We start from the raw sequence: 25,016 nt of genomic DNA on the forward strand, positions 1-25,016 counted from the left end.
AGAATTAGCTAAGGCAAGGGAAATTGCAAATGAGGTGTGGGAGTGCCTGGTGAGAGAGGGAAGAACATGTAAAGATATGTAGAACCTCATAAAATTTTGCCTTTTCCCTTGGATAAAATGAGGAGCTATCTTTATGCTTGGATCAGAGCAATCATTATCTGAGACATGATCTAAAGGAATCCCCTGGCTTTTCTACTTTAAAGTATACCTCAGAGGAGCACAGAGATCAGGTAGGAGCCAGGCAGGTGATTTTCAACAGAAATGACAGTAGAGATATGAAAGTAGGTCATATTCTGGTTAAATTTTAAGGGGTAAAACCAACAATATGTGATGCAATGGCTGTGGAGTGAAAGAGAAGGAGTGGAGTCAGGAATGTCTGCGAAGTTTTTGCCTGGGAAACTGGAAGGGGCAGTGGGGGAGGATCAAAGGCCAGTTTTAAATATGGTAAATTTGAGCCCTGACCCAGTCAGTAGCTCAGTTGGTTGAAGTATCCCCTGCATCAAAAGGTTGTGGGTTTTATTCCTGGTCAGGACACATACCCAGGTTGCGGGTTTGATCCCAGGTTGGGGCACATAGGCAGGCAACAGATGGATGTTTCTCACATTTCTTTCTTTCTTCTTCTCTTAAAAAAATACTGAGAATCCTAGGCACTGAAGCAGACATGTCATAGTCAGTCCTGGGTGTAGATGCAATTTCCGGGCTGGTGATATAAACTTGGGATTCCTCTGCACAAGAATGGCACTTGATACCTGAGAATAAGAAAGCCCTGAGATTATCAGGAAGTGTTTATAGGTAAAAAGCAGAGGCCTCTCCCATTCACTGAGCCCCAGAACATCCCAGCAAAGAGATTAGGAAGGGGAACCAAAGAGGAGATATTTAAAAGAAATTAACTAGCTGTGATCTCTGTTTTTGCTATCTTCACATTTCCCAGGGTTACCTTTCTTGGTACTCTGTTTCATAAGATGCTACCAGGCAGTCGGAAGTGTGCTGTTATAAAACAAATCCATGCCCTCTGGCACAGTTCTCTTACTCACCCTTCAAGGTCCATTTCAAAAGCCACGTCCCTCTGGGCATTCTGCCCTGACCCTGCTCTTCTCCAGCTGGAAGAGGACCCTGCTCATCCATAGCCGTTCATTGGCACCTGGCTTATGGGCACATTTAACTTTCATCCGGTGTCAGAGTTATTTGAGGAAAGATTTTACCCCTTCTCTTAAATCCCAGGTTCCCTGGCATCAGTATCTAGGTACCACCCCACAAAATATAGCACCAATCCTGCCTTTCAATATATATAATGCAGAATTGTATGAAATTAGAGATGAAGGCACAGTAATCGTCTAATCCTAGCTTGTTGTTATTTTCCATTTCAGAACAAATCCAGATCTGAAAGGAGTTATAAATGTCACTTAGATCTATGTGAATATTTTAAAAATCATTATTATTAAAGATTAGTTCAGGCATTACAAATTTTATGCAATACTTTTATTGATGGATTCTAATTGACTTTAAAAACCTGACATGATACATAGTGAATATATGTTTTCCAATAAACAAATCATGATTTAGAACATATTTTCTTTTCTTTGAAATTACCCAATAAAATATAGAAATGAAGCTTTATAGAGATATAAAGCAATAAGTATAAAATATTATAAATGTGGTATCTGAGGTATAACCTACCATTAGTTTTCTATTAGCAAGGGTATAAAACAGTTCCATTTGTTTTAGAAAGATATATTATACAAGGGACTGAAATCCCAGACACAGAAGGGAATGTACATTGATTTTTTTTAAAAATGATTTATGGTTTAGGCTCTGTTGGAAAATCTTATTTTTTCTCCATTTTATATCTCACTTGAAAACATTCAATACTTTGATTCAAAAAGTTATTTTTTCTCCTATAAAGTATCTATTAAATAAAAATTTTACATTTCCTGTTTGTCTTAGAGTTCAGAGTTTTAAAAAATAACATAGATTATGAGTTTTTCTGTAATTACATTAAGGATATATGTAATTATATCTTCATGACCTGCTTGGTAATATTCTATGAGATGGGGAGATAGATTTAGTTCAAATTTGTTTTGCTTATGGACAGAAAGCTGTTCTAAAATAGTTTATATAAGGAAATCTGATTCTTCTATATGATTTATATAAGAAAATATTTTTTCCCACAGATTTTAATCATCTAACTAATTCTTAGTAAGAATAAACTAAAGTTGTTTTCAATGGCATTACATTTAATATATAATTATAAATGAGAAAGTTCTGATATTTTGTATATCTAATAGTAAAGAGAATATATTTGAAGACTTGGAATATATTTTAAAACTTTCTTGAAAGTTTTAGGAAGCATATATAATTTCATCTTGTAGAAAAGTACATTGAACTATGTAAGACAATAAATAAAGTAAAATATTGGTGATTAAATGTCCAATTTGATTTGCATGTGGCCAATCTCTCTATATATAAAAGCCTAATATGCTAAGTGTCTGACTGATGGGTTGACCGTTCTGTTGACTGCTCAACAAATCACTATGATGCACACTGATAACTTGGCAGCAGATGCTCCAAATGATAGATTAGCTTGCTGTTGGAGTCTGGCGGATTATGACTGGGCAAAATGGGCCAGACATGCCCTGTAGCCCTCCCATGGTCCCTCCCCGGAGGGCCAACCTCCAATGGTCCCTCCCTCGCTAGCTGACCCTCATCGGCCTAGACCTGGACTGGGAGAGATGGCCCTGATCACTGGCCAGGCCAAGAGACCCCACCTTGCATGAATTTGCGCACCTGGCCTTTAGTTAAGATATAAAGACAGGCCTACAATTCTGATCTTGTTTCAAATATTAGGATTATTTCTCCTTGATGGCAATGATTGTGTATTGATTCATGAAAGACTCACAAGCAACCATTGTATAAGAGTTTAGTTTTTATAGTTTAATTTTTAACAAAAATTGAATATTATAGGAGGCTTTAGAATATAAAATTTTCCCAGTTATTCAGAAATGTATTTGTGGAACAAGTTAAGAAATTAAATTCAATGTTCATTTGGGATTTTCATAAAATGAAATAGAAAATAAAACCTGAAATAGAGCCTTGAGAATTTGATTTGAATAATCCATTCTGATCTCAAATCTTACTAGATGACTCTAGACTAATGTTTCTATACTGAAGCTGAGTTTTACTTGTTTTTCTCTGGAGTTTCAACATTGCAAAATACCAATGTTCTTTCCCAGTGCACTTTGAGAACAAATATGCCATTCTTCATTAAAATCATGTTGATTTTAGCTTATGATTTTGTTTGCTGTACTACTTGCACTGTTTGGCACTTTGTGAAAACTAGTGTGGAATGAGCTACATGAATGATATTATTCATCACACCCTTTCAAGTAGATCATGAAGATGTCTTTTTAAGTCCACATACAAGCACATAGTTTTTAATGGCCAAGTCATGAAAAGAGTCACAGTATTGTGCAATAAAGATAAAATGTCCACAAACGTTTGTAGTTTACAATAGAAAATGCTATTATATATATATATATATATATATATATATATATATATATATACACACACACACACACACATACACACATATATGCATGCATTCAGAATAATGTTCAGTTAAAACACTGCAGTATTTTTTATGTATTAGTTTTAAGCCTAAATGGAAATGTTTTTCTTTCCTAAATCAATCTTTTTTACTTATAGTTCCATATTTTCATACTCTTTCCCCTTACTTTTGCTTACATATATTTAAAGAGCTTTGTGTTCTTGAATGCCACCTCATATGGACTTTTCACCCATATGCTGCCAACTAAAATTCGGAATAAAAATTACAGAATATTTCACTATGTCTTTAGATTATGAATTATATGTGAAATTAATTTTTTCACCCCTAAAAACTTGAATCATAAACATTCATTACATTACAGATATATCTAGTATAGTAGACTCATTTAAATGGTAGGAAAAAAGCAACAAGTAAGTAGAAGATGTTTAAAAATAGTATCTATAATAATAAAAGCATAATATGCTAATTAGACCAGACAGCCAAATGGCCTTTCAGATGTCCTTCCTGACGACCTTCCAGATAAAGCTGGGGCTGCAAGGCCAAGCTCCTTGCATGAATTTCATGCATCGGGCCTCTAGTCAAATATAATAAAATTTGTGATAAAATTTGGAATATTTAAGCTTTGATTTTATTTAATGAATAAAGAGAAATCATCAAGAAGACAAGGGAAGTAGTCATTTATGTACATAAGGATATTATTTACAACCTTGCAACTGAGACTACAGAAAATAGCCTAAGTAGACTAAATCAGCATTTTGTTTAAACTCTGAGCTTTACCATAAATGTATTTATAGATGTGTTAAGGTAGGCATTCATTATACTCTTACAATATAAAACTTTAAATTGTATATAATTATAGTTGGATGACAGCTCTTGAATTTCTCTTTGTTTCATCAGTCATGTTAACTGATATTTCAACTTGGATGCTAATTTCTTAATGCTTAAAGACAGCTTTATGAATGTCATAGGTTAATGGCAGAAAGTGCAACATCAGTTTGATTAATATTTTGAGCTAGAGAGAATTGATTTTAATCTCCTTCCCTAAAATAACCGTGCTAGTGTAGGATAATCCGCAGATTACCAAGAAGAGAATTGATGTGGTACATGTAGGGGCAGTTCTATCACGAAGGTCATTCTTTGGTCTCACAGCTCAATTCTAATGCTGATGAATTTATTAGCTCCTCCATTCCCATGTAGATTTATTAGGGATTAAATAGATATTACAATAAAGCACCCCATCGCTCCTGATCGGGGCCAATTGGTGCCGGCTGGCCTAGGGGAGGGCCTGAGGGAAGTTGGCCAGCTTCGGGGAGGGACCGTGGAAGGTTAGCCAGATGTGGGAGATTGGCTGTGGGAACACACTGACCACTAGGGGGCAGCTCCTGCATTGAACATCTGCCCCCTGGTGATCACTGTGCATCATAGTGACAGATTGACTGGTTATTTGGTTGCTTAGGCTTTTATATACATATAGACTAGTGGCCCAGAGCACAAAATTCATGCACAGGAGAGACTCCCTCAGCCAAGCCTGCACCTCTCCTCTGAGAGCTGATTCTTTGTTTTGTACTTTGGGAATAAAATATAAACCACATAACCCTTCTTTCTAATGATACTCATTTCTCCACAATTCACCTAACTTGCTTTTCTGTTTAGACAAAATAAAATGTTATTTTCCTCCCCCACCACCCATTTACCAATGGATGATGAAAGGACTTTAATTCTGTGGGACAAGTCAGCATTTCAACTTTGAAAATTTATTTTTTATTCCCTAGACCTGACACCTGTTAAGATGAGTAAATGGAGAAGATACTGGCATTAGTTACCTTTATGAAAGACTAGAAGTAATTTTGTAATAAATACATAGGCTACATGTCTGTGGTAAGGCAAAAATCATGGGCTAGACTGAGGGAAAGAAACCCTAACTTCTGTTTTTGGCCATCACATTCACTTTGTGATTTTGGGAAAGTAATGTAAGTTTTCTATGTTAGTTTTCTCACTTGTAAAATGCAGCAATTTGATAGGTTGATCTCTTTCCAAAGTAATCATTTTGGCCTATTTAAAAGAAACCCTATTTTAAAATACATAGGTTTGTGCTTCAAGCTTGTGGCCTTTTTGGTTTACCTAAGAGAGTATACCCCTCTACATATTCATAGTTTCTTGGCTGTTTTAAAAATAGCATTTCATTTTTAAAATTACAAAACAGTTAGGCTGAATGGGAGGAAAAACTCTTCTAACTAGAGAATACCAACATCTACCACAAAAAAAATCAATGGTGGAACAACCCATTTTTCTTATTTAGTTCATAGGTTAAATTCACACAAGTTGGAAAAACTGGAAAATAGCAGAGAAAGATTTATGAAGTAAAAATTCAGATAACTCACTATGGAGAGATGACATTAAAATGTTATTATACAGCTTTAATACATTTTGTTCTGTTTTGAAATATTTCTAGGGAATTGTTTAACACAGTCCTCTATAATTAGATTAAGTGTGAAGTTTAATACTTGAAAGAAAGTTAATGGTCTTTCTGTATCCATAAATATTTTCAATATGGAATGATATTGTTCAAAATTGCTGCTTTCAGGGTATAGGCAATTACCTGAACATTTCATGCTTAAGTAAAAGGATTCTTTATTTCTGAAGAACCTTAATTTTTTTTTATACAACGAATGAGAAGGTCATATAAAATATAGGAATACCCCTGTCTGAGGATTCCGTGTACTTGTAAGTGAGCAGTCTTGGGTGAAGTGAGGAGGTGAGGAGGAGACAGCTGTGGTCGGCAGATCGCGCTTTGGGTTTGGAGTCAGAAGACCTGATATCTCTGCACATTTCTCGAAGTCATGTTTAGGAAAAACGTTACAAGGTACAATGTGCTATAAACAACGTCAGCAAGCATCACGAGTAGATTCTGAGATGACTTCCCATGAAACATTTTGTTCCATAGAGTCATCATGCATCTCTGGATTCTGTGCTTGGAGCTGCATGGATAGAAGTGGAAGCAGGTTGTGTTTTTCATTTGCATAATTGTAAACACAAGTACCAAGTATGTTTTACTGATTTATCAAATGAGTGATATATGTCCTCTATGAACAAGTAGGACTTAAATGTTATGAAAAAAATAAACACAAAGGTAGGTAGATGGCTGCTGACAAACACAGGAGATGTGGAGGTTGCCTCATTTCAGGAATTGTGAAGATCTAAAAGCCTTTCAAGTCTTAGCTGAGTTCTGCGGCACAGAATGAGGGCGGCAAGAGGTGAAGGGACTTTCATTCTTATGTCTCTTTTCACTGATTCTTGCTTCCAGAACAAGTCCTTCATCTTTGCTCAGTGGGTTGATCCAAATGCGGAAACAGCTTCTACTAAGGGATCGTAACACTCTAAAGCACCATAGGTAAAAGAAAGTTATGTAAGCAGCTTTTTTTACTAAATCTTTACTAATCCATCAGCTTGCTCACCTCACCTCACCGTAACTCAGAAATCACACAGCTTGCTAGGCTGGCATAACTCAGTGGTTGAGCATTGATCTATGAACCAGGAAGTCAGGGTTCAAGGGCACATGCCTGGGGTTGTGGGCTTGATCCCCAGTGTGGGGCATGCAGGAGTCGGCTGATCCATGATTCGCTCTCCTCGTTGATGTTTCTATCTCTCTTCCCATCTCCCTTCCTCTCTGAAATCAATAAAAATATATTTTAAAAAATTTACACAGCTTATTTCACCTCAGGGATGCTATTCCCATGTAGCATTCTGACCTACTGCCAACTTCCTTGCTCTTTTTTTGACCTTTCTATCATTTCTCCTAACTCCCCTCTTATGATTATGTAGGGCAATATTTACCTCTAGTTTCTGACCCAGACTTGCAAATCTACACCCATAAAAATGCTCAGAGTACAAATTAATGATATCCCTGCTCCTTGAAAGCACTTGTGTTTATATATAATAGTTATTTTTTCTATTAGGTCTATGAAATATTTTCTATGTATAACATTTTTGTAATATTATGCATTGGCTTATACAAAGCTGAAATACAAACTACTACTGGGTTCGCTTCATAAACATAAGTGCATCCAGATTTTCTGTAAAAGTGACAATTAGAGTGAAATTCTTCTCTTGGTGGTGCCTTGAAGGGTAATTTTAAGGTTGGTATTTGAACTCTTCACATTCTGCTGGGTTTTCTTAGCCATTCCCCCCCCCCCCCCCCCCCCCCCCTGAGTGCCATGTTCACACTCTGGATTTTTCTCCTTATGAACTTGCATGGTAGTGCTACTTATAAATGCCATCTTTTCCTTTCTTATAGAATTGTTGATATAAATCTCATGAAATTCATTCCTTGTGTTGTTGACCTTATTTTTTAAAAGTACGTTTTAACATTAGGATAGCTAAACATTCACATTTGCAAAATATCTATTGTAGCATTTGTAATTAGATTTTGAATGATTTAAAAAAATCATTCTATGCACTGATATCATAGATGTTGCCAATGTATTATATGTGCTGCTAGCGTAAGGGCTCACCTACTTCAATACATGAAGCATCACTGAAAGTCATAATGATCTTTGAGCTGAGTAAAGACAGTGTAATTTTAGCAATATCCTTAAGTACATTTAAAGGATCTTTTAAAATGTCAGCTGAGAGCTCAGCAGGAGAGAGCTGAAAAGAACATCGCTCACCCTTAAAAGAAAAATTCTGGATAGACTGCAAAGTAAGGGGTTTTCAGAGTAATCAGCTAACCCTACAAATAGGGAGAAACATGTACCAGCAGGAAAAACAGGACCCTGAAATTTGATTACTTGGCTAGATGATGCCCCAAGCCATATCAACCAGTACAAAGATTTAGCTAAGAAAAGTGTAAAGAAATTGCTAAAGGCCAAATAAGTGCTAGCGTGAAGCCTCTGGGGGTTTGTACTCTCTTGTAGGCTTTTTCCTTTGTGAAAGTTAGCGAATGCTCAGAGAGAAGATGACAGAGAATCCTGAGAAAGGTTCCCTGTGGTTCTGGCTGGGCAAGAGGAATAGCAGTCACTGCCAAAAGCTACCCAGATCCACGTTCTCTCTCTCCCTATGGACAAAGGCCAGAGGTGCACTGTGAGGAGCAACAACTGTGGTCCTGGAGGACCTTTGCAATTGGGGGAGAAATAGAAAATCCAAATAGTTAAACAAAAGAATTAAACCATGGTTAACATCTTCCCCCAAAATAAAATCCTAGACTCAGACATTTCATTAGAAAATACTGTCAAATATTTACAAAGGAGGTCATACCAATCCCACACAAATTCTCCCAGAAAACAGGAGTGAACAGTTTTATGCTTATTCTGTAAGGCCAGCACTGCACTTATACCAAAACCTAAGACAGATATTACACAAAACATAAACTACAAACTAATATCCCTCATAAACATAAACATAAATATTATATATGAAAATAAAATCCTATAAAATAAGGATAGTATACAACAATTTAATGGGATTTATCCAAGGAATAAAAATATTGAAAAAAATCAATGTAATTATTATATTAAAAGACTGAAAAAGTCAAAACCTGTTTGGCTCAGTGGATAGAGCGTTGGCCTGCGTACTGAAGGGTCCTGGGTTCAATTCTGATCAGGAGCATGTACCTTGGTTGCGGGGTATGTCCCCAGTAGGGGATGTGCAGGAAGCAGCTGATGGATATTTCTCTCTCATAGATGTTTCTGACTGTCTATCCCTCTCCCTTCCTCTCTGTAAAAAAATCAATAAAATATTTTTTTAAAAAAGACTGAATAAGGAAAAAAACCATATAATTAAATCAATAATTGCAGAAAAAAACTCGACAAAATTCATTTTCATATTATGATAATAAAGAACTCTCAACAAACTAGGAATAAAAGAAACTTCTTTGTGTAATAAAGGACATATGCAGAAAATTTACAACAAACATTAGATTTTATGTTGAGAGTCTGAATGCTTTTTCTTAAGGTTGTGAACAAGGCAAGGATGTTGTCTCTCACCAGTCCTATATAGCAATGTATTGGATGTCTTAGCCGAGTGGTCGGCAAACTGCGGCTTGCAAGCAACATGCGGCTCTTTGGTCCCTTGAGTTTTTAGCAAAGGCCAGCTTAGGAATACCCTAATTAAGTTAATAACAAAGAATGATTGGAATTCAAAATTTAAAAGTACCATTTATAATTATTTAAGAAATTAAATAGGTATGAATTACCATGTTTTTCCATATGAGATGCTTCCATGTATAAGGCACCCCCTCCCCACTTTTCCAACATTACCCACAGTCTCTCCTGAACTGTCCCCACTCCCTCAAAGCTCTGATTAGATTTATAGTTATGTGTATGTCTCTCCCTTGAGTTAGTTTCTTTTCTTTTGCAGTTACATAGCAATAAAAAAATTATATGTATACACCAAAGAATAAATTTACATCTCTTTTTCTTTACTCTTGTCACATCACTTTCTCTTCCTTAGTGGCCTCTGCTCCTTGTTTGCCACTGTGGTGTCAGCAGCAGTTTTCTTTGATAGTCCTTTACTTTTTTTTTAAAAAAAAAGTAAATTTTTTTTTAAAAAGTATTTTTTTTTTGTTAAATAAATATCTCAGACTTTAAGCTTATTTATAGTCCATTTTTTCTTTGTAAATTTTTGAAATGACAGGTTAACTTTTAAAAAAATTATTCTAGCCCAGCTGGTGTGGCTCAGCAGTTGAGTGTCAACTGAGGTTGTTGGTTTGACTCCTGGTGAGGGCATATGCTGGGATTGCCAGCTCGTTCTCCAGTAGGGGTTGTGCAGGAGTCAGCAGGTAGATGATGTTCCTCTCATATTGATGTTTTTATCTCTCTATCCCTCTTTCTTTCTTTCTCTAAAAATCAATAAAAATTTATTTTTAAAAAATGTCTAAAATACTAGTTACCTTGAATTTGTTGATTATTTGCATTGCCAATTTAGTTTATTATACTTATTGTTCTAATGAATAAATATTACACATAAGTCATAAACACATCCTTTGAAAAAAAACAAATCTATTACGTATTTACTCATACTAAAGGAGATTTCTCAGTACTACAGTTTCCATTAGTTAAAACAAAGGAAGAAAACAATCTCTTTGGTCTCTGTAGATGCTTTATGGCTGTGGAAGGAGGAATTTCTCCTCTGGAGGCCTGTAATTCATTTTAGTAGAAGTTTAACTTCTGGTTGACAGTATATATTCAATGTGAAGATAAATGGCTGACAAAACATTAAGCCCCATTGAACACAGTTAAGTATTCTTGCTATTGGAACCCCAACTTGACACAAGAAGAGAATGATTTTATTTGAGCCACACTTAGAATTCATGACAGGTTCACTCTCAAACACTAGATCTCTGATGGCATTGCTATCTTTACATGATGATTCAATTCCCTTCTAAGAGGACACACAACCTGTCTGGGTTTGACAAGTAAAACGAAAGTTTTAATAACTCCAAAGGTGTGCTGTTGCTGGGAAGGAACTGATGAAAGGTGTAAATGAATTATTTGAAAGGCACCTTATTACTTTCATATCGCAGCACTCTTAAATAAAAAGTCGACAATTTCATTACTGTCAAGAAGCTCTTTTTCAACCATGCATTTCTGTAGCAACATCTCTGTAGTAACACTTCAGTTTAATTTGAGATATAGACTACAGGAAGAACATATTTCATTGGCTTATTTTCTAGGCCACTCTAAAACCTGCTTTGGAATGACATCAATATACAGATACTATTAAGAAACACAACAGGACATTTTACTGGGTGAGGGAGAAACTATTGTGATTCTGAAAGTGACTTTATGGGTTACTACTATGGAATAGCCCAAATTTGGTATTTGACCTCCTCCTTAAAGATGTCCACTCATAAGTGATTTTCTCAAAATTCTTGGGCTACCATAGTCTTTCATTTAGGAAGATGAAAGAATATGGCAACAATGCAAATAGTTTCAAAATCAAAGATATATATTGAGATGTATTTTAGGTTTTAAAAGTCTCTTGGCTTTAATGAGGAGCCATTTGCTTATTACATTACTTCAACTTATTTTTCTTCCACCAGCCTTTTCTTTTACAATTCTCTGAAGGTTATAATGTCTTACTAATATTTTTGTGACTTCCTAGGGTCATATGCTTTCTTTTTGTCCTCTAGCTCTAGTTTCTGCTTTTCTTGTTTTTAAAGGTTGTTTTACCCTCTTGGCTGTTTAGTCCTTGGTTCACATGTTGATCTCAGTGTGAAACACAGTACCTTTTCTTACTTTAAAAATATATTTTTAAAATTTATATCAAAGAAGCAGGGAGAGGGAGAAAGACAGAAACATCACTGATCAGAGAGAATCATTGATCAACTGCCTTCTGCATGTCACACACTGGGGATTGAGCCTGCAACCCTGGCAATAGCATGTGACTTGACCAGGAGAACCGTAACCTCATGGTTCATAGGTCAACACTCAACTACTGAGCCATGCAAGCTGGACCACAATACCTTTCCTTAAATTTTGCCAACAAACTACTCATGGGAAATCACTTGAATAAACGGAGTTGACAAAGGTTTAGGAAGATGACAGAATATGGCAGCAAGACAAACTATCACCCTTTGGGCTTCCCTTTACTCCAAGCCCACATGAATTCCCTCATCAACAGCCTTGTTCCATCAGGTCCCATCTTCTCCCGTATTAGTTTTTTATATTCTGTTTTTAAATAAAGGCACATCCCTTAGTGGGAAAAATTTTAATATTAACGTTTTCTTGGGATAATTACCCAATTATATTTGAATATCAGAATTGTTTTATCTAAGGTAAGAGTGATCATCAGTGACTTTGGTTTGATCATCATAGAATCAGTAGCAGCCTGTCTCAAATTCTAGATGATCTATTAATTTTGTCATTCCTAATCTGTTTTGAATGGAGCTATTACCTTCCATAGCATGATTTTGAAAATTAAAAGGTAAGCACTCATATATGCTAAGTTCTTTTCCACCCTTTCTCTAAACATTTCACGAGCTCAAAATCTGATAACCAGAAAATTATCTCCTCTGAGCTGATACCATCTCCTATTGGCTTCCACATTATTTGTTACAGTCTTTCTGTCTACACTGGCACACCTGACAGAGCAATTTTTCTACTTATTCTTCCAATCCCGAAACATGGTTTAACCACTCTCTGACTTTTACGTTTGGTTTGAGTTGAATACCTTCACTGCCTTTTACTGAGAAATGTATTTGTTGTTTCTTTCTTGCACTGCCATAATATCACATTTTATAGAAGTCTGAGGAGCTGGGCTACATTGCTGGGATGGCAAGTAGTGTCAGTGGCCAACCCTAGGCCAGGTCTGACACACAGATTAAGCTGGTCTTGTGGGCATTGCTGACTGCAGCTTCCTGACTGCTCTTGTTGCTTTATTGCCTAACCTTATGCTTCTTGAGTTCATTCCTCTTGTTTATCTACAGTAGCCTTTCTTTTCAGAGCTTTCCTAATTGTGTTACTGATTATATGTTGTCATGAGTCTCCTTTTTATTCACGGTTTTACTTGTACCTAATGGCATCATAAAGTTGCCTAACTAAATACAGTAAATTTAAGATATTTAGAAACTTGCTTGTAGGTATTTACCAAACACATAGACTACTTAAGTAGAAGATATTATCAGAGTAGAAACTAATTACATGGTTGGAGTAAGAAAAACATGAAGTCAGAGTTCTAAGCCATCACTTTGATTTTAGTGCCTTGTAGTGGAGGGGAAAGCTTTTGTGTGCTTACAATGACTTGTGTTAAAATTTGTAACTGTAATATTGAATTAAAAACCAACTCTTAAGTTTAACTTACAAGTTTTATTTTTAAAACAAATTTTACTACTTAAATTGAAATACCCCTTTTACTTTTTCTATTACTGTCCAATTAGTTTATAGATTGACCAGACTAAATTCCCAAGATTTTAATACAACTTAATTATTTGATTAATGAACATCTTTAGCTATTTCACAATAAAACCTTAAATCTAATATATCTAATTCTCTTAAGAATATTAAATACAGAATAAGACAGACCTGTAAATTAAATGAAATAGACTTCATACATTCTTAAAGATGTCTTATAAGTCTAAAGACCTATACATATGAATTTAACAAATTATATTTTTCTTGGCTATAAATATTGCTTTAAACAAAAATCTGTATGTTTTATCTTAATATAATTACCTTAAAATATTTAAAATAAAAGAAGAGCATGTAATTCCATAACAGTCAAGATTCAGCTGTTCTGAGTATTTGAATATTCAGCTGCTCTGTGTATTTGAAAATATTGAGTACTGTTCAGGGAAAAATCTTTGAAAGGCCCTGAGAAACAGGGCATGACTGGAATTACCAATTTAAAAAAACAAACACCAAGAAATCTACCATATAAGGACCAGAAAGTTCCCATGCTCACAGGCATCTCTGCTGCCCTGACTTTGTCTCAACACCTTTGAAACTGATGACTAGACTCTGATGCCAACTTCAGTGCCATAGCTTTCCTTCTGCCCTTCTGTTTCCACAGTGCTGCTTACCAGGTGGGGAAGGTGGCAGAGGGCGTCCTTTGTTTCACGTCTACCTTCCAAGTCTTCTAAAAGTCTTTCTGACTGGCGGAAATTATTTCATACACAGTGTCCTAGTGGCTACAGAGCCCGAGTGATGTGATATTTAAATCTTGGCTCCTCAAAACAGGAGGCACATAGAAAGGTAGAACATAGCCTAGTGAACCAAATCAATCATATCACCATGGAGACTCATCAAGTCCTTAAAGTTACAAATTTAGGTCAGAGATTTTGACTATTTGTCCAGAATTCTGGGTCATGATTTCCAGAAAAATTATCCTGAAATATACTTATTTATTACTTGAATCCATTCTGGTAGTTTGTCTTTATCTGCTGTATCATCCAGGGACCCCAAATGCAAGCCTTTCAGCTAGGATTTAATGTGGGTTTAACAACCAAGGCATTAAAAATTCCCAATCCAATTTTATTATAATCTTATAGCAACTCTTTTCTGAGCTTTTTATCATCTGACTTAATATGTTTGAATTCTAACCCCTCACATAGATTGCAAATAATCTTTTCATTGCCTGATAGAGGAACTAAATTTCTATCATAATGAACCACTTTACAACATGGTTTTGCTGAATATTGCTGCTTCTATTTATGCAGATATTCTCTTGAAAAAAGTGAGATTTAACCCTTGAAAATTATCCTGTATAATAAAAATCTAAAATGCAAATCATCCCCTCAGGTGGGAATTCGACTGACTGGGAGTTCGACCACTCACTATTACGTTGCACTGACCACCATGGGGCAGCACAGAACATGGCAGGAGTCAGCAACGTGGTGCTGGCAGCAGGCGGCAGTGGAGGCACTGCCAGCCCCAATGGGCCCCTATAAGAGCAGGGCTGCAGTGGGATGGTAGAGCAGGTGAGCGGGCAGCCCCAAGCCAAGCGGGGTGCCAGGCAGGGCTGCAGGGCTGTGAGGCTGGGGGCAGGAGCTGGAGCTTGATCTCTACAGGGACCCCACCTGTGCTCGAATTTCATGCGCCAGGCCTCTAGTTCTTAGATAATAGACTTCCTGCAAATCCTCTGAACCTTTCCTAACAGTGACGCACACATTATCCTAGTAAGTTGAAACTCTGCTTTAAAGGCATGATAGTATCAGATATTAGCTTAAGTAATAATTTCTCTTTTGGCAATGGTGTTTGATCCTCTACTAAAATACCTAGTCACTTTCAGATTTTTTAAAAATCACTTATTCCTTTATACTATATTTATTCCTCTACTGAACCCTAAGTGCTGTCAGAACAAAACCCTCATCCTGTGTCCTACAGCATCCAGCAGATGGTCTACAATGCTGTGCACATTGTAGACCAGTACTTTTCAGACCTTTTTAAAAACTTCCATTTTTCATTGACATAATTATCTCTTTCTTTCCTATAAATTTATTTAAAATTTCAAAATAATCTAAGTATATGACTCAAAACTAATAAAAATAATGGTAATTTCAGAAGAAAAACACTTTGATCCCACAGGCTAACCATCTCTTATTTTCTGTAATAGCAAGATGCTTATTGAGTCTGCTTACCTGCCAGCCATGAGCCTTTCTATGTCAGCAAATGTAGAAGATACTGATTTTTATTCCTGGCACTTTCCTTGTTTACTTATTAATTTATTTTGACTGGGCCAAATCCTGATATCTAGTGACAGAGAGCCAGCAGAGTTGGGTGTCATTCTTTTCCAAAATACATGCATTTACATTTAGGTTTGAGATAACTGAATTGATCAGAGTAGGCCACTGTCACATACTGATTTTGTAAAAATTAATAAACTTTTTATTTTATAATGGATTTGCATTTATATAGAAGTTATAAATATACTATTAAGAGTTCTCATATACCTCACCTCTGGTTTTCCCTGTTATTAACATCTTACATTAAATATACTTGTCACAATTAAGAAACCACTAAGGATACATTATTATAAACTAGAGGCCCATGCATGAAATTTGTGCATGGGAGGGGATGTCCCTCAGCCTGGCCTGCACCCTCTCCAATCTGGGATTCCTCGGAAAATGTCTGACTGCCAGTTACTGGCATCCCCCTCACAATCTGGGATTGTTGGCTCCTAATCGTTCATCTGCCTGCCTGCCTGATTGCCCCTAACTGCTCCCACCTGCCAGCCTAATAGCTCCCTAACCACTCCTTTGTGGGCCTGATTGACGCCTAGCTGCTCCCCTGCTGGCCTGATAGTTCCTGACTGCCCTTTCCTGCTGGCCTGATTGCCCATAACTGCCCTCCCCTGATGCAACCCACCTCCTGCACTGGGGCCCACCTCCGCTGTATGCGTAGCCATCTTGTGACGATGTTAGGGAATGATGTGTGAGGGCGTGATGACAACCTAGGCTATAATTAGTATAAATTAAAGTCCATATATTTCTCAGATCCCTTTATTTTTATTTTTTTAATTTTTAAAAATATATTTTATTGATTTTTTCAGAGAGGATGAGAGAGGGATAGAGAGCTAGAAACTCAATGAGAGAGAAACATCGACCAGCTGCCTCTTGCACACCCCTTACCGGGGATGTGCCCGCAACCAATGTACATGCCCTTGACCAAAATCGAACTCAGGACCTTTCAGTCCACAGACCGACGCTCAACCACTGGGCCAAACCGGTTTCGGCAGATCCCTTTATTTTCTATCTAATGTCTTTTATCTTTTCTGGGATCTCATCCATCATACTATATTACATTTAATTATCTGTGTCCTTGGGCTTGTCCAGGCTGTGACAGTTTCTCACATTTTTGTTGTTTTTGATAACTTTGACTCTTGGGGAGTACTGACTAGATATTTTGTAGAATGTCACCCAATTGTCATTTCTCTGATGTTTTTCTTATGAATAGATTGTGGTTATGGATTTGGGGGAAGAATGTCACAGAGGTAAAGTACGATTCTCATCACATCCTATCGAGGTTACATACCATGAACATGATTAATCACTGCTGATTTAATCGTGGTCATGGCTGAGGTAGCGTTGAGGTTTCTCCGCTGTAAAGTTACTCTGTTTCCCTTTTACTTCATGGACGTTACTGTATGCAGCCACACTGAGGATTTGAGAGCTTTGCTTCATCTCCTTGACAGTGGAGTGTATACATATATTATTTGGAATTCTGCATAAGATAGCTGTCTATTCTCTATCATTTATTTATTCTGTCATTTGTTGATATCAGAATGGACTTGCTTTATACTCTTTTGTAATAATCCAGTACTGTTTTATTTATTTTCTCGCTCAGATTGTTCCAATTTTGGACATTAGGATCTCCTTCATGTGTCCCTTTGGCATACTCCCTCATTGTGGATATTTTAAAACACTCCCATACTTTCTGGTACTACACAATGTGCCTGCATGTGACCTTATTATTTATGTCCTGCCCCAGTCCTAGAACCAAGGAGTTCTGTTTCCATTGCCTCTGCAAATCCGGAGCTGAATGCCAGGTGTACTCCTTGCTGCTAGAGTGTCATTGCTTTTAGGTTCAGGTGACAAAGCAAGAAAGTACATGTGCATAGTAGCCTATGTATATGTACATATCTATCAATAATTACATGTAAATTAATATTTTTCCTAGGGCTGCATTAACAAAGTACTACCAACTAGGTGACTTAAAACAAAGAAATTTATTATTTAAGTATTCTGGAGGTCACAAGCTTGAAATAATCACAGTGTCATCAAAACCAAGCTCCCTCTGAAGGCTTTTAGGGAAGGAAGTGGATTCACCGTAGTCTTTCTCATAGATTCTCCTCGCCTCAGGAATTCCTTAGCTTGTAGATGGGTATGTCAATCTTCCACCTTCACATGGCATTCTCTTTATGTGTTTTCACACCATCTTTCCTCTGTCTGGCCCATCCCCTCTCTGTGTCCATTCCTCTTTTCTATAAGCTCATCAGTTATATTGAATTAGGGTCCACCCTGATGACCCCACTCTAAATTGATCAGCTCTCTAATGACCATGTTTTCAAATAAGGTCACATTCTGAGATACCAGGAATTAGGATTTAAACCTATCTATTTGGGAGGAGACAATTCAATTTGCGATATCTGTATTCATATTAAGCCCAGCATGAGTTCACACTGAAATCCCCAATTGTCCCTTTGACATACTCCATTACCATATGAATAGTGAAGGTTCCTCCTCTTGTTAGTCTGTAACCTCCCACTCCAATAAGAAATATGACCGCCAGCTTCCACCATCCATTTTCTTAGTTCTTCAGTTACACTAGTTCACATATGGTGGTTTCAGAATTGTTAGCACCCCACGAGAAACAACTTTATCAACTAGAGTACAGTGGTTGTATGTCATTTGTTTTTGGCTTAATCTGACAGATTACACTCAGTTCCAAAGTTACTTAGGTTAGCATCTCTCCTCCAACCCCCTTCAGTGAAATTGTTTCATATGCTTGTCATACTCTTGCATTGTTTTGTCACAGTTTGTGTTTCATCTTGGGATCTCCTAACCTCCTACATGATTTTTTTAATTTGTATACATTAAGGCTCGCTCTTTAACTGTTGTAAAGTCTTATAAATTTTGGCAAATGCATAGTGTCATGTACCCATCATTATAACATCATACAGAATAGCTTCACTTCCCTAAATGTCCCCTGTCCTTGTGTTTGTTTTCTAGAGCTACTGCAACAAAATTCCATAGACTGAGTGGTTTCAATGAGGGGAATTCATCTTTTCAGTTCTAGGAGCTAGAAGCCCACGACTGAGCTGTTAGCAGGTTTGGTGGTTCTGAGGCTTGCAGATGGCTATGTCTTCACAAAATCTTTCTTCTGTGCACGAGCATTCCTGGTAGCCCTTCCTCTTCTTATAAGAATTAGGGGCCCCACTCTAACTGCTTTATTTTAAGTGAATCATCTCTCAAATATAGTTACCTATAGAGGTAAGGAGGTTGAACCTTCAAGTATGGATTTTGGGGGGGTCACAATTCAGCCCAAGCAGCCTTTCAACTATTTAATCTTCCTCCCACCTACTTCCCAACCCCTGCCAGTAACTGACCTGTTTAGGCTTTTCCAGAGTCTCATGTAAGAGGAATCTCTATTAGAAGCCTTTCAGACTAGCTTCTTTCATTTAGCAATATGAATTACATTTTCATTAATTTAATTCAACTTACCCAATTAATTCTCAGAAGTTAAATTAACAAATTAATTTAATTTGCCTAGTTAATTAATTAATGTTTTTATTTTTATTAATTTCAAGATTCATCCATGTCTTCACACAGCATGATAGCTCATTATTTATATTACTGAATAGTATTGCGTTTATGGCTGCACCACAGTTTGTGAAGCCATTCAATTTCTATTTTTGGCAATTCTAAGTAAAGCTACTATAAAATTTGTGTACAGGTATATATGTGGACCTTCAATTTTAAATCGTTTTAGTAACTCCTAAGAGTGTGATTGCTGTATATTAAAACTATATTTCAGCCCTAGCTGGTTTGGCTTTGTGGATAGAGTGTCGGTCTGCGGACCGAAGAGTCCTGGATTTGATCCTGGTCAGGGGCATGTACCCCGGTTGTGGGCTGCTTCTCCCTGCCCTGGGCCCTGGTCGGGGCTCCTGCAGGAGGTAACCAATCAATGTGTTTCCCTCACATCCATATTTCTCTCTGCATTTCCCTCTCTCTTCCACTCTCTCTAAAAATCAATGAAAAAAATCATTGGCTGGGGATTTAAAAATGTACCAAAAAACAAAACATACAAAACTGTTTCATGTTTAAGACACTGCCAAACTTGTCTTATGAAAATGGCTGCACATTTTCTTTTCCCTCCAGCAACAAATAAGAGTTTCTGTTACTCCTCAATTTCACCAGTAATTGGTATTGTTGATTTTTTGGATATAAAGCATGCTAACAGTAATGGAATGCTATCTCATTGTGTTGTTGTATTTTTTTAAATTTGCATTTCCTTAAAGATATATTACGTTGAGCCAATTAAAACAACAAGAAGCATTCTTGTTTCTCCACAGTGACTGTTTCTGTCAGTTCTGAGAATATTAGCTATTCTAATGTGGGTGGAGTGGATTCTAACTGCCAATGGCAAATATTGGTATATCTTCTTTGGTGAGGTATCTTCAGATCTTTAACACATTTCTAAAATTGGGTTTGTTTTTCTAGTGTTGAGATTTAAGCATCCTTTCTATATTTTGGATAAAAGTATTTTATCAGATGTATATTTTACAAATATTTTTTCCAGGTTTGATTTGCTAAAATTTTGTGGATTAAAATGGCAAATGCATACGTAACATGAGATTCTTGGTATTTGGGGGCCAAAAGAATTGAAAATTCAAATTCCCTAAAGTAGAGAAGATGCTGGCTAGAGCTATTAGAATTAGAGAATTATCAAAAAAGGGATTTCGTTTTATATCACTGACAGGCAAATTCCATAGATTTGATTTTTTATCATCTTTTATTATAACAAGGTTGGTATAATTTTTGTCATTTCCCAGTTTAGGAAGCTGATCATTCACAATTTAAGGATAAGGATATAGGTAAGTTGCTTAGGATCACATATCTGGTAAGTGGTGAAGCTCAGCTTTTCATGCCTTAGAGTCCATGTATTTCCCACCACAACAGACAATCTTGCTAAGGATAGGGAAGGTGGAAAATTGATACATTAAAAGTCATAAAGCAAGTAAATAGTAAAGTTTCTAAACAAAATATATATCTTTTTGATATCTGCACCAACCATCAGCCTAAGGTATGTAGTCAAGATTATATATATATATATATATACATTTTAATTCTCAACATATAAAATATATAATGTGAGATATATATATATATATAGATATATATATATATATATATACACACACACACACACACACACACACACACACACACACATTTTAAATATATACTAGAGACCTGGTGCACAAAATTCATGCACTGGGGGCTGGGGGGTGTCCCTCAACCCAGCCTGCACCTTCTCCAATCTGGGAGCCCTTCTGATATGTTTGGCAATCAGCCATCCCTCTCACAATCCAGGACTGCTGGCTCCCAACCACTCACCTTCCTGCCAACCTGATCACCCTCTAACCACTCTCCTGCCAGCCTGATCGATGCCTCACTGCTCCCCTGCTAGGCATATCCCTCCCCAACTGCAATCCCCTGTAGGCCTGGTCCCCACACCCGCACCCTGCAACTGCCCTCCTCTGCAGGCCTGCATCTCTGATACAGCAGTTAAGAGCTGGAGCCAACATGCACAAGCTTTTTGGTTGATTTGTGGAGTCAGGGGTTGACATTTCAGGCTAGTACTCCGTTGTGCTTACCTGCCCTAGCTCATGGATTGCCAATGTAGGAATGATGGCCCCACCCTCCTTCCAGCATGTTCACATTCTTCTTTCAGTGCTGAGAAGCATAGACACAAAGCTCTGTGTGAGAGCCAGGCGGTCTTCTCTGGAGGAGCCATTGCCTTTCAGGGATTTCTGGGGAGAGCTCTCGGCATCAATATTTCCTTTGCATCCCGTGACAATAATTCAGGGGAATCATTCAAATATTTAGAGGAGCGACCTGCCTGCCACTGCCTAGGCTCTCATCAGACTAAAGAAAGGCAGGGACCTTGTCGTCGAAGGCAGACACTTTCTAAAGACAAACAACACATACTCTCATCTATCTTCAATGCAAAAACAGATCTTCCTATTTCTATGAAAGGTGTTGGTGTCGATGCAACAATGATTTGTTTTTCGATCCAAAGAAATAAAGAAAGTTGAAATTCATTGTTCAATGTAAAAATTTTTCCATTCCAGGAAAAATGACCCCAGGGGTTGACCAAGCTTCACATTAAATCCCTGTCTGAGTGTCCCCACCAATTAGTCTTTTCCAACTAGCAAGCCACTGGAACGAGGCCCTCTGATTGGCTGTGGCAGCCGCTAGAGCCTCCCTGGGTGGTCAGACCCTTGGCAGGCATTTCCCCTGCCCTCCCCCCAAGGCTGCAGACCTCTGTGCAGCAGTTCAACTGCAGAGAAGGTGCCCTTTTCTCTTTGGGAAGAATTGTCTCTTTGCAGTCTCATAATGTCAGCTGCATTTTCCCAAGTTACTTACTCTGGTTTAGATTTAGTCAGGATTGCTAAAGGTTTTTATATTCACAGCCAAACCTCATGTGCTCTGAGACAAGTTCCTCAATGGACCGGTTCAGCTTAGGCAGCCTGCTTTCTTTTTTTATTTTCATCTCTCTGACTTTTAATAACTCAACCCATTTCCTCCTTTCAACTGCATTAGCAGCGCTAATCAGCACACTTCCAAACTGTTTGTCAGTAGGCTTTGAAACTGGGGATTTTTAAAATTTGCTTTTGAGCCAGGGTTTTACCAGAATGCAGTAAGTATTCTTCCATCCTTGCAGCATTCTTTATCAGTTAAGCAAAGCGAGACTATAAAGACTGTTTAATGGGGATATAATTATTTGTTGCCAGTAGCCAAACACCTGTGCAAGCAGCAGATTCCCAAAGGTATGTTAATTTACTTAATAGCTGTGCTAAGGAGCAGATATATTCGATAAAGCTCAGATCTTTGATTGGTTAATGCTGACTATAATTGTATGCACCCAAATTTGTTCAAACGTTTTCAGGTCAATTTAAACAACATATTAGGTTAGTTTATGCAAAATTACTACACTGATAAGACTGCATATTTTGACTGAGTACATTGTCAAACTCATGCTGTGAAAACAATAGGCTGGTTTATCGTGTAGGGGTCCCCACCATTCCAATAGCTTCACACAACCTAAATTGAAAGATGAGACAGAGTGCCAAAAACCAGGACTACAGGCTTTAGTAGAGGAGAAGGACCCCTGTCGGCGGCCCAGAAAGGGGGAGTAGCAATATGTGCAGAGGGGAACACACCTTTTGAGGGGAGGAACGGGAAGGGATGGAGCTTAGGGTACTTGGCACACGCTGATTGGTGGTTTCATATAAGGCACATGATTAGGCACTTTGGTACTTAGGAATCAAGGGCTTAGGGTATTTGGCAGGTGCTGATTGGTGTTTCAATGTACAGTCCATATAAGGTTAGGTGCTCAGGAATGTCCAGGCCGCAGGCACAGTTTATGTCATACTCTGTCCATCATAAATCATGGCCCAAGTCCATGCAGCTAGATTCAGCCTTTCTCCAAGTTGACTCTAAGCAATGCAAACTCAACCATTATACTTAATTCTAAATCCTGCTGTCATTTCACCTCTCCCACTTCATTCACACAATTTCCTTCCTAGTGCCATCTTTTCTGATCCAGGTCCTCACCAGTCTCCTGCAGAAGACTTACGAACTTCAGCCCTTGCAGCCTCTTGAAGCCCCGGCTTCACTCAGATGGTTGTTTGGACAGTCATTCTGCTGTTCAGTCTAATTAGCATATTAGCTCTTTATTATATAAGATGATAAAACAGGAATTCTTTGATTTATCTTATTTATACTGTGTAGCAACTCATTTCCTTTCTTTATTCAAACTGTTAGGCACCATTCTGCTTCAGCTATTACATGGACTGGCACAGCTTTCTGATTGGCTTAAAATTATATTTTTTGACACTTATGTGATTGTAAGCTGCAAAGTAATACTTTCCATCTGCATGGCACTTATAAGGTGCTGGTTCAGGTGGTTAAGAATATCTTTGTTCTTAACATTATCAATGAATTACATACCTATCATATGCAGATGAACCTAATTTGAAAAGCATTGACATGGAGCAAGTCATGTTTTGTTCTCTTCCAAATATAGAATGACTAGGATTCTAACAGCATAAAACATTCCCTTGCAATAAGTCTTTTTTTTTTTTTTTTTTTTTTTTTATGGTAGAGGATTTTCTGGTGTTGTCAAAATCAAATCTTGCATACAAAAATGCCTGACCTGTTTTCTTTTCAGAAAAAGTCATCCCTTCTCAACATTTATTCTTAAAATATATATATATATATATATATATATATATATATATATATATATATATAAAATTTGCCCGCAGACATTTAAGACATGAAATTTTTTTTTTGTCTAATGAAGAGGTATGCAACATGAACTCCATAATCATGTTAGAAACAGAAGGTCAGCTTAGTTATCTTATCTCAATGTGCAAATGCGTGTTTTTTCTTTTTTTTTTTTTTTTTTTAATTTTCTGAATTTGTTTTCTATTTTGTGACAACCCTTAGGGTTCCCGTTCCTTTGAGTGCATCTTTGTAACTCTCAGGTTTGGCAAAGCATGGGGAAGAAAGGGAAGAAAAAGAGGGTAAAAACTGCTGCTGCGTCTCCTGGCTATTTTCCCTTGTCAAATGCTTTAACTCCAGCTGAAGATTTTACTGAGCTCATCAAACTTCCATGGACTGTATTTTCCATTTTACTATATTCCTTATAGTTTCATATGCTGGTATCTCTGTAGAAGTTTCTCTCTGTAGACTCGTGATGTTCAGATAAATGCTGAATATGGATCAGTGAGTAGCTGAGATTTTCTGTGAAATCTGGTTCATATATTTTGTGGTAAATAAATAAAAGATTATTGTATGGCTTTAAATGTATTTTGCTGTTTCTCTGAGCCTACATGGAAGAAGTTTGTCCAGAATAAATCATTTTAAAACCTACTCAAACCAAGAGAAAATCACAGCTTTCTCTCTCAGCAACATAACTCAGGGTGTCGTGTTTTCAGATTTTAGTCTCTTGGGCTCCACTCCAAGATGTTCCTGCTTTTGGTTTGTAGCCTACATTCTTGATTTTGACAGTCTAGGATTTGCAATCATGCTGTGCAGGGCACAATAACATTGTGTGCCTCTTATTCTCATCGGGGTTCAAAATATTGAGAAAAATCATTATTTTTCAACAGAATGATCTAAAGAATTTGCAAATATTCTAATAATAATGCCAACAGAAATATTTCCAGAAAATGCCTTTTATTTTTGCTGTCATGAATTTTCTGTTTGTCCTAGCTTAGAAAT

Source organism: Pipistrellus kuhlii, unplaced genomic scaffold (genome assembly GCF_014108245.1).
Source record: "Pipistrellus kuhlii isolate mPipKuh1 unplaced genomic scaffold, mPipKuh1.p scaffold_m20_p_5, whole genome shotgun sequence".
Classification (NCBI taxonomy): Eukaryota; Metazoa; Chordata; class Mammalia; order Chiroptera; family Vespertilionidae; genus Pipistrellus; species Pipistrellus kuhlii.